Below are 7,926 nucleotides of genomic sequence, written 5' to 3' on the forward strand. Positions count from 1 at the left end.
CTTTTTGGCAAACCATCACGCCTTGCGCCGCACTTTGTTTGGAGGAAATAATAACCTGCGTGTAAATAATGAATGAAAGTAAAATGTGTTTTTTTTATTATTTTTGTGTTGAACAGAGTGTATATCGTGTGCTGTAATCCCAATGCTGCTGCTGCTGCTGCTCCAACCATCTCCTCACCCAGCAACAACTCTTGGAATAAATCAGAGTGGAAGCCCGGCCGAGCAGCGTTGTCCGCCGCCCGGGTGCCCTCCCTGTGATGGGTGCCCGTGGGTGCCCCGGTGGGTGCCCCTGCTCCTCGGGTGCGTACCGAGCGCGCTGTAACCAGCGATGGCGTCCGGCCCCCGCGGGCGGAGAGACCTCTAGAAATTATATTTTACGTTGCGCGCCGTCCAACGCCACACCCGCCGCCTCCCCGAACTACCGTGCGCGTTAAAAGCTCTTCGCAAGGCCGCCGCGCGGCCGCTGTTCGGTATTTCGAAAGGTGGGAAAAATTACTACCAATAATGAAATTAGGTTGGGGCGCCGCGTGGTACCCGCGGGGGCATCTCTCCCTCCCTCTCTCTCTCCCTCTCTTCTTTCTCTCATTTCTTTCTTTTCCACTCTCAAAAATAGTCTGGTAAATTTACCATACATGTTGTAATCGGTTGTAATGAATATTACCAAATATGTTGTAATTTTACGAGAGCCCCAACTTGCTCGTCGATGAATTTCAAGTTGGTACGTAGTGCTTGTACTATTTCAATTTTAAATTGTAATATTAAACGACACACTCGATGGGATGGGGGATTTTCCTGCTGTTAAAGCTGCAAGAATTTTTCACAGTTTTCTTGATGATGAAATCGAACGTGAGAGACTGCGCTGGAAAAATCATACAGGCGATGAGCGGCGATGAGAAATTTTTCTTTTTTATTCTTCTTCATAAAGTTTCTGATTTTCACCCTCCACCTCAGAGTGGCGCCCCGCCCCGTCCGCCCGGCTGCTCTCTTACACGCAGCGCTCGTTGCACAATGGGGCGCGCGCGCGGGCACACGGTCACCCTCTCTCTCTCCCTGCCCGCTTTGCTCCGAGAGAGGCCCGGTCAACATATTTGTCATGGCGCGATGATCCGACACAAGTCTCTCTTACCGATCGCGCGCGACTAATAGTGTTTTTGTCGAGTGCGTCCCCGCCCCGCCCCGCTCGCCCCGGCCTCGCGCCCGGTTATAAATGATAGCGGCTTCCTGGAAGTGTATGAGCGTCGGCCCGGCATGCAGGTGCTTGTGTGTGTGTGTGTGTGTGTGTGTGTGCGCGCGCGCGCGCACGGACAGGGCGGTGATTCAAGATGTCATGCACCCTCACCCCTTCACTCGTGTGTGTGTGCGTGCAAGGGCCCAAGTCACCGTCTTCCTAGAAATCGGCACGTCTCGTACGGCACCATAACATGTAAGGGGGAGAGGGAAGGTTGGGGGGGTTGGGCAGTAGGGGGAAAGGCTCTGTTGTGGGGTTGTGACCCTTATTCCATGCAAAGCAGGTCAGGAGGGGGGGAAAGAGAAGGAGGGGGGAGGGGGGTCATGCTCGCGCCGCGTCAGGCCGCAGTAGAGCCCCGTCAAAGTCAGCCAGTCAGTCAGCAAGGCGCCATAGGCAGTCCCACGGCCCGCACAAATTGTCCCGCCCGCGGACATTTTAAAAATTGAACTCTGCTTTCGTCGTGCATATACTCTAGAAAGCGAGAGGAATTACACGTTTGACGTAAAATTAACCCCCCATGCATTTATATTCAACTCTTCACTTTCAGACGTTTTTACACCAAATGCAATTGTAAAGATACCAGTTCCAATTCCAATCCCATTTGTTCGTTGGTAGGTTCACTCTAATTTTTGATTAAAAAGTTTTCACTCCAATATGCCCCATGAAATCCAGAAGAAAAAAGGATAACAAACTTGGCCTAGAATCACATTTCTATTCGTTTGAAATTCTTGACACAACCATACGTACCCTACCACCGTGACAGTCACCAAAAGTCGTACAACGTTTCATTAGCCTGATGCCTCGCCTGATGCGGCCTGATGCCATTCTCGAAGAAAAAAACAAAACCCAAAAAAAGAAACACACCAAAAACGGTCCATACGCGGTCAGCTTCCTCTTTCTCATGCATGGAGAACGGGTTTCCGCGCCCATCCGATTTGGGCGCTGCTCTTGTTTTGGCGAGCGGATCACCAATTTGGACAGAATCAACAAACGCGGGCGCCACAACCAACAGCGCGCAGCCGCGGAGTTAAACAAAAGAAATGATGCGATAAATATTGGCGTTTGTTTTCGCCCCGTGCTGTAATTTTCTCGCCGTAGCACTGCTGTGCTGTTGGTCCCCGCCTGGCCCACCTCTCGGCCTCGCCCGCTCACCCGCACTGCATGAGGCTTTCGTTCGCCTCTTCATATTAATTGAGAGATAATGTATGGATTTCGCCGGTTTACTCTCCTCCCCTCCCCCTCTCTCTCTCTTTCTCTTGCCCTCATCTGACCTCTGTGCGCGCTAACGATATACGAAATGGAGGTTGGCGGGGCGGGAGATCCCTTTCGTACGGGGAACTGCTCCATCCTACCTACCCCCATTGTCACGTCACCTGTGACGGGCTGCTGCGGCTGCGCTTATTGGGTCGTGTCACGGAATGTCACGCCTGGCTGCAGGTTTGTAACGGCGTGGTTAACAAACACATCGTTAGCACGTCAATCGGCACCGCGCCGCTTTTTCAAACAGATATTTAGACTTTTTGCAACGAGATGGTTGCGAGGGGTACTTGTTCCCTACAATTTCAAACGTACACCGTTTTTTTAAAATAATTTTTTATAATGATTTTTAAAACGATTCTATTTTTGAACTTGAATTATGTTTTGGAAACGATATTTTTTTTTTGTATGTGTACATATTTTTGGAGTTAAGTTTCCCTCGGTTTGGAAGCTTGCTTCTCCCATGACCTATGGCGCGCGCGCGGGTGGGCTGGGCGCCTCGGGACTTCCCTGGGCGGATTGGCGCGCGCGATGCTAGCAGCAGACGCTAATGCGGGACCTTGTAGCTGAGCATAGCACGCTGATTAGGCTGCTTCTCGGCCGCCAGTGCTGCTGCTGCTGCTTGGGAATGATAAATCAACAAAACATGACAGTTACATACAATTCATTAGACGGTGCTAGTAAGAGATGGACGGGCTGGGCGACAGGCCACATCATTAGAATTTTCTTCGGCCCCCCTCTCCGCACCGTTTGATCGATTTGAAATCCTCGACGGCGCGCGGGAGAGGTGTTGTGACACCGCTGTGATCTGACATCATACTACCTCGTCGTGACGCGTTGGCCGTCGACAAATGGACGTCCCGGTCGGGCTTCTTGATCTCTATGGTGAAGGGGGAGGTGTCGGCCCCTATGGAGAGGACCCAACACGGTCGCACGGGACTCGTCGTGGGAGCGGGAGCACACCAACCCCGTGGTGCTGCTGTACTGTCTTACTTCCCCGAAGAACGCTGCGACCGCCGTGTGTGTGTGCTCATGTGTGTGTGTGCTCACGTGTGTGTGTGTTCGCTCGGGGCGGGGCGGCCTGCTACCGGGAGCGGCCCGGATGACGACCACGGCGGACGGGACGCACGACGGCGGCGGCGGCGCGGCGGCCGGCCGAGGAAGCCCTGCAGGCGTGGAATCAACCTGTCAAACACTTCTTGATTGATTCCTTCAATTTCTTGAAGAAGACCCCGGCCCGGTGGTGGTGGTGGTGGACCCCGCCAGGCCGTGCCCCGGCTACTTATCGTTATTAGGGTCAGCCAAAGCCGGGGCGAATAATCAGAGCAGCGAATTCCTGCGCGGGTCGGGCAGCAGGGCACCACCTCTTCCCTGGCAGTGTAGGCCGGGCCGGGCCGGCGGGGCCGCTAGGTGCGCATCGCGACCCTTTACCTCAAAGTGCCCCTAATGAGGAGCAGTCAGTCGTTATTGAAATTGATTTATCGCCGTTGATGAGTTAAATTTTTCTCTCCTCTTGCCAGGGTGTGTGTTGTGTGGTGTTGTGTGCTGTGTGTGGTGTTTGGGTCGGTACGAAAAGGATTTTTCGCCCGACACTTAACGTTAATTGTTGGGCCATTGAGGCGATTATGAGTGTAATTGTTTGATTGTTGCCGCGTTCGGCCCCTCTCGCTGATAATGGTACAGGGCGAGGGGAGCGACCCGCATCACGGGAGAGCTTTCGATTCTTACGAGCGGCAACAATTAACACGTGTGTGCTCAAAACAACGCGGGACCAATGGTCAACGTTCCTTTTCTTTTCTTTTGTTGTAAATTCACCGAAAACTGCACAATGACACACGTTCATGACGACGCCGCGTGTATTTCAGTTTTTGTGGAATATACTGATTCGCCTTAAAAAGACGTTAAGTAACATGTTCTTATATTAGAGAACAGAGAACCCTAAGTCAGAACACTCGTTTGATCTCGTTTGATCGGAAATTTTAAGGGGAATGCGATGGTGATCGAAAATTTAATCTTAGAGTTCGCGTACATAATATTCTCCAATAACTGAAACTCGCGCGGCGTCATCATCTAGTGATCGACATGCGTCATTATTGAGCAGTTTTCAGTGTATTGATACAAATAATGTTGTTGTTTTCCTCAGGTGGTTTTTATACGCCATTTCCGCATGGATTATCAGTACGAGTTTTTCGATGAAGAGGAGTTGGAGACTAAAAGTATACTACAGCGGTAAGAGCAAACGCCCTGGTGGCCCCGGTGTCGCGTACTGCCAAGAAAAAGGAAGAGAGGTAGGGTGGAAGGGGGAGGAGGGGCAGCACAGCAGACGTACGTCGTTGCGGTAAACGATTATATCATTACGTCATTATGTGGGGCGGCTGGATACCCGGAGGACGGTGCGGTACGGATACGACCCGACCAGCACAAATCAGGGAAAATCATGGGGAGGCAAGGGCAAGGCACAGCAAGCGAGTCGCGTCGAGCTGGCGACCGAGAGAAGTTTTGAACACTTAGTATAGGAACCCTTTTTTATTTTTCACCACTTACTCTCTTCTCCTCGACGAGGCGAGTACCCCTATATCGACGCTGCACCGTGCCTTCAGGCGCAGAAAAAGTTGACAATTTAAAATCAGGGATCGACACCAAAAAGAGAAGAAAACTACGGAATCAAAAACATTTTTCATAACACCCGTCATCATTGTTTTTCCCACCTTTAAAAAAGAAAATGTTTGCTATTTATGTCTCCGGGCGCGTTACCGTAACTCCTGCGTCCGCACGCCGCCGCCGCACCCGACACCGGCCGCCGATTACACACCATTATCAAAGCGGGCGATGTGCGAGGCGCGCACCTCGGCCCCGTACCTCACCTCGCCTTACCTGTCCTGCCCAGGCCTGGGCCGAGCCGGGCCGGGCGGGTAAATGTTACCTCGGGTAACGGCGGGGTGCTTTACCCGGCCCTCTGCCCCGCAGCCGCTGCTGCTGTCATTACCTCTGTTGTTTATTGTTTTTGTCGCAACGAACGCCCCGCCGACAATTTGCCGCTTCCTTGGGGAAGAAGAGAAGGACATACGCCAAGCAGAATAAAAGGTTTGGTTTGGGTGCGTTTCGGCGCGCGGCGGCGGGGCGGGTGTGTGTAACCGCTTACTTCCGAAAGCTTTGCCGGGGCTCCGGCGGCGAGCTCGTCCGGTTGGCGGAAAATATATAAGACGAGAGGAGAGAAGCTTTTGGAGAAACGTGATGAGTCACGCTTTTTGCGAGATAGAGAGAGCTGCCAAAATATTGCGTGCTGCTGCTGCTTCTTGCTCGCGGCGGGGGAGAAAATGGATGCAGGAGGGGCGTGGCGGGGGCGTAAGGGGAGGGAGGGGCGCCGGGCCACTCTAATTCAATATTGGTTGAAGTGTGATTGAAGGGCCCAGGGCGGGGCGTGGCGGGGCGTGGTGGGGCGTGGTGGGACAGCCAACACCCGACGCGCGCAACGCAACGCACCACCAACACCACCGCGACGCGGGCGCGCTTAAGCCTCTACTTTGCCGGGGCTCAAAGCACTCTATCGATCAGCTGGCGTGTTTGCATCGGCCGCGTGTGGATGGATCCGCGTGTCCGTGCCGAGCACTTTGCAGCGCGAAATTTTCAAAAACTGTTACAACATGTGCTTTAAGAGACTGTTAAAGGCCTAGAAAGCAACATGCTTTGCAATATTGTAATATTACAAAAAGATGCTTTGCAATGGCGAAGCAATGTAACTCGCTGGACATTGCAACGCATCACTTTGTATAGCCGCAAAGTAAATGCTTCGTAGTTAGTTACAAAGGATCTACGTAAATACTTCGCAGTTCTGCAAAGCATTGATTTGCAGGGATCTGGCAGTGTATGTCTTGTGATGCTAAAGACCACCTCTAAAAGGAAATTTTCCGTTTTTCGTTTTTTTTTCGTTCCTTTTTTGGGTGTTTTTTGAACAGTAAGTGTTGTATGAGGTAATGTCGTAAAGTTGTATGAGGAATATGCGCGCAATGTGCAGCGCACTTTTGGATCATCGGCGTAAGTACACCTGGTTACCCGAACCATGCTGGCGCCGTACAGATGGCGCTGCTTGTTTCGTGGAGGGGCTGGGGGGGCAACCGAAAAACGTAGGAAACCGCCGATTTGGCTGGGCGCAGAGAGGCAACAACGACAGCCTGGCAGTGCGCCCCGCCCCGGCGGTACCCGGCTGTCGGAGTGGAGCCGTTTTACTACAGTGGACGGACGGGATGCAAGCAGTTGTCCCTCTCCGGTGTCACTAACACTCCAATCGGTTCGCGCAAAAGCACACCTAAAAAAACTGTGATACAGGTTTTACATTGTTCGGCTTCGCAGGTTGCGTGGAATTTTCTGGTGGAAAATTGAAACTTTTACTGCTCAAGTATTTTACAAATAACGAATTTCATTTCAAGATAACAAACCAGCATGTTTTATTTTGATTTGGAAGTTCACTCCCACTTTATTCAAAAAGTTAGAGTGGTGAAAATCTGCTCTCGTAATGCGTTACATTTACAACAAAATTTATGTATGCATTATTTTTATGACATTATTTTTCAAACTCCTCTGTAGAAGTATGGCTGCAGCTTTGCGACGCGCCCTTCGATCTTGGCTGTCGGCTACGACTGTCGGACTCGCTTCCGTTCGACGGCTTTTGCAACTGTCGGGCTGCTGCTGCCGCACACTTCAGTTTGCAGAGCAGCATGGAGCGAGCCGAGCCAGCCGCTTCTAACGGGCGACGCGGTCATTCCCCGGCGGGGGCTTTGAGTCTCGCCGCTCCACGGGCACAGGCCGGCCGCAGGCGAGATCTCCATCGCAGAAATACTACCCTTTTAGCAGAGTCTGTCGCCGTATTTCGTCCCGAGGCCCCTTCTCTGCTACCGCATGGGGCGTGGCGCGGCGTGGCGTGGAGGAGCGAAGCTGTCATTCAATTATTGGGGCCTGTGCAACAAGTAGTCGACCTGCCGGCGATGAATCAACAAGACATCTCTGCGAACTGTCTGACTGTGTGTGTGTGTGTGAGAGAGAGAGAGAGAAAGAGAAAGAGAGAAGGGGAAGGGGGGGGGGAGAGAAAGAGAGTAAAACTGCTTCCCAATATTTCTTGCGGTTTGCCTGCATTATTTTCGCACAGCTCGCCTTGCCGAGTCGTCGTTTTCGGGGTGAAGTTGAAGCAGCAGTCTTATATGACACAACGGGGGTGTGAGAGAGCGTAGGGCGTGTGCGCCGCGGCTCTTGACCGATCGATCTCTCTTTTGTTCTCCATCTCTTGTTATTGTTCGCGACTCATCTTTTATATATTCCCGCTGCTGCTCGCGGGGAGCCTCACAAACACTCTGTGTGTGTGTGTGTGTGTGTGTGTGTGTGTGTGTGTGTGTGAGAGAGAGAGAGAGAGAGAGAGAGAGAGAGAGAGAGAGAGAGAGAGAGAGAGA

Source organism: Frankliniella occidentalis, unplaced genomic scaffold, assembly GCF_000697945.3.
Source record: "Frankliniella occidentalis isolate FOCC.00 unplaced genomic scaffold, Focc_3.1 Scaffold38, whole genome shotgun sequence".
Lineage (NCBI taxonomy): Eukaryota > Metazoa > Arthropoda > Insecta > Thysanoptera > Thripidae > Frankliniella > Frankliniella occidentalis.